Below are 8,906 nucleotides of genomic sequence, written 5' to 3' on the forward strand. Positions count from 1 at the left end.
AAGTCAAGATCTACTACAGCCAAAGAAGATCATTACAGACTTAGCGCTGTGAAAAAATATTTGCCTCCTTCTGATTTCGTATCTTATTCCATATTTGTCACTTACACGTTTCAGATCAATACATTTATAATATTAGACAAGAATGTGTAATATTAAACGGCAGTTTTCAAGGGGAAAAGCTATCAAACATTTGGTCCTATATGAAAAGTAATTGCACCTAAACCCGATACCTTGTGTGTCACCTCTGACACCAAGAACTGCAGCAGCGTTGGTGCTAGAGGTCATTTTGAGTTTGTAAAGATATTTAAGGTAGACACACGTAGTTAGCGGCAGTGTGTTGTTGATCAAGAGGGCTTAGCCTCTACAGGAGAGCTTTCAGCCATGAAAAGTGTGTCCATCACAGCCCACCATGATTCAGGCTTGAGGCAACAATCATGAAAACTAATCTTAACTGGAGTGTTGGATGTCTCATTGTTGCAGAGCACATGGACAGCATACTCACCTGGTTCTGTGGCCAGCAGCACATGTACACCATCCATCACCTGTCATCATTCAATCTTGGTCTGAAGAACCTGAAGGAATAGAGCAACTTCAGAGAAGAAACTGAAGCTGATCAGCACATGCTTCCGATCGCTCGTATTAAACTGCTATAATAACTTGTTGGTCTAATATGTGAAACATATATCAAATGTATCTTCATGGATGAAATCAGTCATCTTGAGCCACAACAACATTCCTATAACAAGGTCGAAGCTGCAATGAGTTTTTGGTAGTGACTTTTATATATGCTTTATTTATCTAGTTCAACAATGGGTTGACGTTAAAAAAAGTGTTTGTTAGTTTTTAAAAAGCGTAATCTGTGCAAGAGGACAGCAGATGTTGCAAGAATCTAAGAATAGTTGTTTAAAGTTATTTGAAGTGGACAAAGAGATAAGGCGTTGTAAACCCTGTTGAGGAAGTCTATCTAGCAGATATGTAAAGATATTGGAGATTAAAAACCCATAGGGAAACATAGGAAATATTATTTGTCAGGCAATGACTTGTTGGCAGAGAAGAGTGGTCCTTGGTAGCCATGACAAGAAGGAGGTCCATAATCAGGCTGGGCTGTTTGTTGCTGGCAGGTAAAAGAAAAACAGAGAAAAATCAAATCAGGGGAAGTCCAGGCTGAACAGGTTCATCCCTCGGAATTTCACTCCAAGATCCCCTGCCTGACCTCCCCTAGCAGATAACATAGAGAGGCAGGTGAGCCGAGGGCTCGAACCTGAGCCTCTATGTTATGAACCTGCTAGCCCACCACATAGCAGAACGTGGAATATCCTTGTATTTAAAGAGCGCAAGGTGCACATCGGGCACCCAGCCTTTCGCAGGAGACCACACATTTTTACACTCAAATACTCACATTTCACACATCACACCTGCTTTTTTTCCCTGCCCACCTTTTCTCCACTTATTTATCAACAACCACTCCTTTTTCATCTCTGCTACCTTGCCTTTATTACATCCTCTTAGCTAGCATCAGTGACCGGAGAGCAACAACAGCAACCCAGTGCTTTTCTCATCATTTCTTTAGTCACGGTCAATTCATTGGCCTCTACGGATTAGCTAAAGCAACTTTACAAACAAGTTTCCCCGAAGAGCCCAGTTGTCATCTTAGCTGCCTAGATTTGAGGACCTAGCTAAGGACGGTAGTTACGGACACAAACACATGTAACTTACGGAAAAAAAGCCTGGGGTCCCTCTGTCACTGTGCTTATTAGGTGGTAATAATTTGATGTAAAAGTGTGGGAGACAGTGTGAAAAAATGAAGGCAGAGTTGGTAGCCTGAAGAGAGAAGTTGCAAGTTGTGGAAGGTGGAGTAATAAGCAGCAAATAGTTGAGGAATGAAGAGCTGAAAGCATGGGTATTTTGCGGTAATAAAAGGTAATAAGAGAGCAGGCGGAGGAGTTGGCAAGAGCAGGAAAAGGGAGAAGCGACTTGGCTTCTCCCCGCCCCCAAGCAATGGTCGTGGCAGCGAGTCCGTGAGGGATTCGAACTCGGGCGCTCAGATTGAAAGCGCCACTTCTTACGTCTTACGCCAAACGACCAGCCGGCGAAAGTAGGAAAAAAAAGGACATTTATCTTTTGTTCGGCAATACTTGTTTTTTGGTGTGCAAAACATGTATGGTGCTCGGTAAAGATGACACGCCGACTCACTTCTTCTTTTTTGGGTTTTTTTTTGGTTTGACAAAGTTTGTTTTCATATTAAACCAATGTCAGTGACGTCATTCTATGCCACTACCACAGGTAAGGAAAAGCCTGAATCCGTAGATCTTTTTCTTTTCTTTTGTTGTCTAAAACACAAAAATCGCCAAACAGTCAGCTCACAAAGTTGCAGCTTGGTGGCAATTTGGCAGAACAGCCAATGACTTAAAGCATTTAGGTGCATATATCTTGCCACAAGACATGTGTGCTAAGCTAGCTAAATTAGTTTCTGTTAGCGAATCAAGTTCAAGCTCCTCACATATCATCATCCAGGGTACAGTCATATGCTGATGAGGAAATCCCATGCAGGCAACATTAAGGCAGTGTAACAAGTTAAATATGCACTAATTTGAAGCTATTTCCTAATATCTAACATTTAAAAAAGGCAGTTTACATTGTAAACTGCCTTTTTTTAAAATGTTTTTATGTTTTAGGATTTTGTAAACTTTACAAAATCCTAAAACATAAAAACATAAAAAAGGCAGTTTACAAAATCCTAAAACATAAAAATAGATTTAAAATAATGATAAATGTTTGCCTGCAACTGACACAGCCAACACAAATGTCATTGAAAAAAACCAAACCCTGTGATAACATGTTTTTGTTTTTCTAGAATAGAAGAAGCACATTTTAAAAAGCCAGTAGGAATAAATCTTTGTTGTTACTGCATGATTAGAATGAAGTAACAACAAGTCTGGCTGGAATCAGAAGTGGTAATCTGTGTACTGTGCTAGTGATCTGCATAATTCACCTTAGATGGTCATCTGTTTGGATGGCTGAAGTGGGTTAACGACACAGCTAATTTCATCAGGCTGCTACTGAAACATCTAAAATGATCTGCATCCACGATCCACCAGCTCAACAGCAACATCTGTCAGCTGTGCATCCAACTGGAGGCCTTGGCCTGCTGTGCTCAGGCGCTGGGCCGCGATTTCCGTCCCTTGTTGACGACCTGGCTGTATCCTGTGCTGGAAAAAGCTGGTGAGGAGACGCTGCTGGTCAGCCAGGCGGCGCTGAGCTCCATATGGAACATCAATAAGGTCTGTGGATACGCTTCCCTCAAGGAACTGATCAATGAGAACTCTGACTACCTGTTTAATGACATATCACTCAACCTTCAGAGGCTCAGCCTGCATTTACAGGTAGTTATGATGTGTTTTTTGTTTTTACCCAAAATGGACACAGAAATAACTGCTGGAGGGTTTACCCGATTTCCTCCTTGGTCTGCTTAAGCCTGTGCTGCCCTGAGCTTGTACTGTATTTCATTATAATCCTGTCTTGTTGGCCAGGCTCCACCGGTCTTGACAGTTCTGTTGACTCACTCTGACTGCAGCCTGCTGGTCGGGGACATGGTTCAGGATCTGGATCTCAGCTACGAGCGCACAGCTGCTCTTTTCTGCTCCGCGCTGCACGCGCTCATGAAGGCACTGGGTAAGATTTCAACAGTGATGTCAGCTTGAGTCTCACGTATACTGGGAGTCAAAGAGGACAAGGAAGAAAATGTGACTCATTGCATGCTCTGCCACATTTTTATGTTGCTTAACTTTATGTTTTCTGCAGTGCCTTTCAAAGTTTCTATCAAGGAGTACACTTCAGGATGTATAATTTGCTCGTTATCAAATTATCAGTATCTTTGGAAACATTTAATACATCGTGATGTTTAATTGCTGAGTGGTTTTCTGTTGTAGAATTAATATTCATAATAATATTCATACAGAAGTTTTACAAGCCCGCACAGTAAAAATGTATGAATTAAATGTTACTGATGGGCTCTTTTCAAAAACATCAGCGTCTGTGTCACACTGATTTTGATTAACTGACTTATTTTATTGTAACCAAACCTATGCTCATATTGTTGTCTTGTTTTTCCTTTAGCGAGGTGGTTTCTTTCCACTTGTAGCAGGACCAGTACGTCTGCCAGCTCCAGGCAAAGCTCCAGTGACCAGGAAGACCTCAGCATTCGCCAGTTCCTGCTGAATTACCGCAAACAGAAAGAACTGGCAGAGAGCATTGGAATAGAGGACGATGACACTGAAGACCGAGGTAATAGGTCTGTCTAAGGGCCAGTGGAATATCAGCTGTAGACTGTAGTGGTGGTTATATTAGATTCAGAGTGTAGAGGAGATGACCCTTTTATGACCAGCAGGAAGGCACACACACACACGCAGTGTCTTAGGTTAATGACACACCATATGGGGTTTACAATGGGGGGTTGCTTTTATAAAACTGTTTGTAACAAAGAGTTGAGATTTGCAGAGGGACTGCCGGGCCATGCACATCTCCATTCTCGAAGATGAATAAGTGTAGAGGAGATGGATCATTGTAATTAAGAGTCATAGAAATCTGAACCTCGCTGCTAAACTGGCGGTCTAACTGTACATGTGCTCCATTGCAGAGGTCCCTCCCACTGAGTGTGAGGATGTTGAAGATATTGGTAGTCCTGATGTGAAAGCAGAGCTTCCCTCCCACCTCAGCATCACTAAGGATGCTATGGAGCGCTGCATTCATCTGCTGTTTGATCCCAGCCTCAGGCTCCGACTCAAGGTAGTTTTATGTCGAGTCAACTGTTGGACTAGTAACAAAAATAATCATTCTTGTGAGGGTAGGACCGCCAGCGTTGGTACAATTCATCCTGTCAGAACTGTGTGGATGACTGTTCACTGGTGTAATGCTCATCAAGGAAAAACATTCAGTCTGGTCCAGGAGTGAAACAGAAATAAGTCTGTGCTGAAGTCGTGCCTGCTCAGGAGTTTGGGCTCTCAATGAAGACCTCAATAATTAGTTTCAGCTCACATATAATCAGGATCAAAACAGAGATAATTGTTAGGTGTGTTGTGTGTCTTTGTCTTTAGGTGCTGGACGTGCTGGAGTTGTGCGTTCAGGTGCTGAGTGAGAGGGAAAATGAACTGCTGCCTATGGCTCATCGCTGCTGGCCAGCACTCCTGCAGAGACTCACAGCCGATGACCCATTAGCAGTCCTCAGAGCCTTCAGGGTAAGTAAAACAAACCTCTCTTTTCAGTACGTGAGTCAAAATTATTCAAGTCGTCTTTAGTTTTAAACTCTTAGTAGTGAAAGAATGAAAGATGGTGCCCAACAACAGGCTTATTTCATTCAGAAATAGTTCTATTATTTTCTTCTTTGGGTTGCAATGTGAAGACTCTTGAAACTAACATTTCTTCTATCAGCACAGAAAAATCACTGTGGATGCCTTCTTAGAGGCTGCTTTTCAAACTGTCTCAGAGAATCACAAAGTAGGACTTTGGGATAAATGAAGCTGATAGTGTTTTGTGATCTTTGGTGCAAGTGTCCGCTGATTCAACTTGTGGGTGTAAATTAGGCTACTCGTCAGCTCCTGTCATCAGCTGGAATATTTTTAAATTTGTTATTCATATTTTCATTGATGAGCTGACAAATACAGACACGTTAAGTCTGTAAACACTCATTTATTCACTCAGAGCTGCTGCTGGGAAATTGTTTCATCAGCTTTTGGATATATAGGAGTTTTGTAAATACTACAATTCATCCATGAGTACACAACGGGAAGGTTTTATTGAATTTTGACGGCTTGCTGCTTTTGTCAAAGAACTCATTGAAGCTCCTTCCCCACCAGGTGGCAGTCTCGTATAACAATGAAAATCAGCCATCGGCATCATCATCAGGGCATCTCTGTTTTATTATAAAAACCTTAAACTGTGAAACAGTTCGACATCCTAAACACGTGACGGTGATGTTGTTACTAAAAACGCCTCTTCACTGTGGCAGCTCTGTGATTCAACATATTTTAAACATGACTTTGATGATACGGACCACAGCCAGCTGTGCCAGCAGGATGCTGCTCAGGTCCAAACTGCACACACAGCTACGACTGCAAGCAGCTCTGCTTATACCCAACTGAGAAAAACGTGATTGTTCAATCAGCGAATGCGAAGCCATTTAATTGATAAGCTCAGAGAAGTTGTTGTTGTTATTTTTGTTGACTTTTTGTTCAACATACTTCCATTAGCATGTTGAAAATATTCAAGGCCTGCAGGCTTCTGCCATTACATTCCCAATTATGCAATTATGAGCTGCTTGTGTAATTTTTGGTCACCTGCGCAGTGTGGAGGTGAACTGAGTGACAGCGTGAACATCACGAATGTCACACCCTCCCACTGAGGTTCATCGCTGACAGAGGAAAAGAGTCACAAAGGTGACAGAGCTGTCTGCAGCCTTTCCAGAGCCAGCGTTACATCTAACAGTGACAAGGACTGCAGTGTAAAGACAATTGTTTCATTTTGTAAGAAATCAGGTTGTTTGTGAAACTGTTCCTTTAACATAGCTTACGGCACTTTGTGTACAGCAAACTCTCTCATACAGTATAGTGTGCAGATAAACAGGCACGATACACGTTGTGTGTTTGAGATGCTCTTTGTGATTAATCTGTGAAGTGGGTTTCAGTATGTCTGTGGCTTCAGTTCACAGTGGGTGGGACAAGGATGGGTTTAAAAAGGAGAGTTCTAACCTCTCAAAACTGCTGTGAAATCCTCCCTGAACCACCTCAGCACTTTTACTGAGCTCATTAGGAGTTAGCAGAGGTAAAGTCCAGGCTTGGTCTACTTTTTATACTCTTTCATCTTTTTCCTACTTCCTCTTCTTTCCCTCCTCCCTTCTTATCTTTACCCCATATTATTCGGAACCAGGATCATATTTTTAAAGGATTTGTTCTTTTGGATATAAAAGTGTCATTATGTGCACGCACTGGACATAATCAGAAAAGAAGCATTCACAACTGTAACCATGTCTGGAGCCAAGCCTGGAGCTGGACATGTAACGTGCCCCACTTTCCTCACATCCTGCTGCACCACTGCCTGCTGTTTCAGCCCATCCACCACCCCAGCATCCACCTGTATGCTCCTGGAGTTTTATGAGTAACATATTTGCAGGGAGTGATCCACCCGAAGACCAGGCACCGAGCTCAAACTGTATTCTGCTGCTGTGATTAATCCGTGAAATTAACTTGGCTTTGTTGCATTTGATTCTTTTTTATTTTCTTTTACAAGTTGATTTCTGTTGTAATTTCTGGATAAAAGGTAAAAGTATTACAATTTTTATATGAATAAAATATAGTAAAAATGTCCTGTGTTTGGTTTTCTCAGCTGAAGCAGACCTAGATGCTGTTTGTGAAGCCTGTCTACCCTACCTGAGCTCCAGACAACCCATCAGACTGCAAGAAGCCTGTTTAAGGTAAGTCTTTATAATAATGTAATATAAGACTTTTAGCCCTTTAGCCCAAACTTTAGTAAATCAGTTTGTGGGCCTGATTTAAGTATCACCCTCACTCATTTTATCCCTTGAGAAAGGAACTTCCAGAAATACGCAGATGTAGTTCAGCGGTGGTGGCTAAAACCAAGAGGAGCAGTTAACTTCAGGTTGCCACACCACAGAGCTAACTAGCAATAGCTAGCAATCCCAACTTGGCAAAAGTGTTCCTAGCCAGGTAAAGAGCATAAAAAGTGAGGAATGACTGTGATGATGAGTTTATATGTGGCATATCATCACAGGTCAGTTGCCTTACAGGTGTGAATAGAAGTGTCTGCAGGACACGTAGGGCCGTGATATCCCAATACTGTGTGTACGAATCTGAAAGGGAACTCATTTCACCTTTACACTGGCAGCTGATGCAAAATGTGTGCACTGTGAGACCTACAGTAATGTAAAGGACAGATGGAAGCTGTGAATAAACAAAGTAAATGACTAAAAAAATAGCTCAGAATGCAGTATGCAAGCAGCCTTTAATAACTCACATCATTCTGAATTATTGATCTAAGTGTTTGGGTAGCAACATAGCAGCCACAAGTAAAAACACATGCTTTAAGTATTTTCCTGCTTGGAGGTGATTTAAAAAACAAACCTGAAGAGAAAGGCAGTGTTGAGTTAATGAGCTTATAGTTAAACTGTTGGTTCGCATGTTAAAGCCAGCAAAACTGGTTCAGTCTGTCACTTTGGATCATAGGAAGGTGTTTTCCATACAATAGATATTACATACAAAGCAAAACACAGCTCAGAGCTAATCCTGTTCCTGTGTTTCTTTCCCTTTCCTGCACAGTGTGTTCCGACACTTAATCCAGGTGGGTCCGGACACCTTCTGGTTTACTCTCAATGAGCTGCACTGCCCGTCCTCTTACATCCCACACCACCTCGACCTCCAGCTGAACGGCACGGGCAGGCCGAGAGACGAGTTCTCGGACAACGTGTTCAAACTGCTCAAGGAGGAGTTTGGCTCCGTTACTGAGACAGTTAACCAGCCAGTCAGCTAATGAGCTGCTGCTTGATGAAATTGACTCACCTCACAAACGGACGGCTTATTGAACCACGACTCCAACAGGTCAATTAGCTGAAAGAAAGTCTGTCAGCTGTGCCAAATAGTTGATCACCTAGCTCTGTGGAATCAAGAGCTACTCTGTCATTTACAAATATTACTTAGTCATCACCTTGATTATCTAACCTCCTAGCTTCTGCTAGCCCACAATTAGTACTTACTGTCCATTAAGATTAGGTGAAAATGGAGCGCTACTGAGTTATGTTTGATTAAAAAGAAAAAACAAAAAGTACCGTATCTGATATTTTTGGCTCTTGCCTTATTTTCCCCAGGAGGGAATCACAGCAGATGAATCCAAACACATTT

General features: G+C 42.0%; 1 long non-coding RNA gene across 1 annotated transcript; it reads left to right on the plus strand.

Annotated features, from left to right (window-relative positions):
* Positions 1-4,757: 4,757 nt before the first annotated feature.
* On the plus strand, positions 4,758-7,396 carry LOC112845062 (uncharacterized). The gene is made up of 3 exons (XR_003217866.1): positions 4,758-4,785; positions 5,094-5,234; positions 7,378-7,396. It is a non-coding gene; the product is annotated as an uncharacterized LOC112845062 (long non-coding RNA).
* Positions 7,397-8,906: the final 1,510 nt, after the last annotated feature.

This window comes from Oreochromis niloticus, unplaced genomic scaffold (genome assembly GCF_001858045.2).
Source record: "Oreochromis niloticus isolate F11D_XX unplaced genomic scaffold, O_niloticus_UMD_NMBU tig00002686_pilon, whole genome shotgun sequence".
Classification (NCBI taxonomy): Eukaryota; Metazoa; Chordata; class Actinopteri; order Cichliformes; family Cichlidae; genus Oreochromis; species Oreochromis niloticus.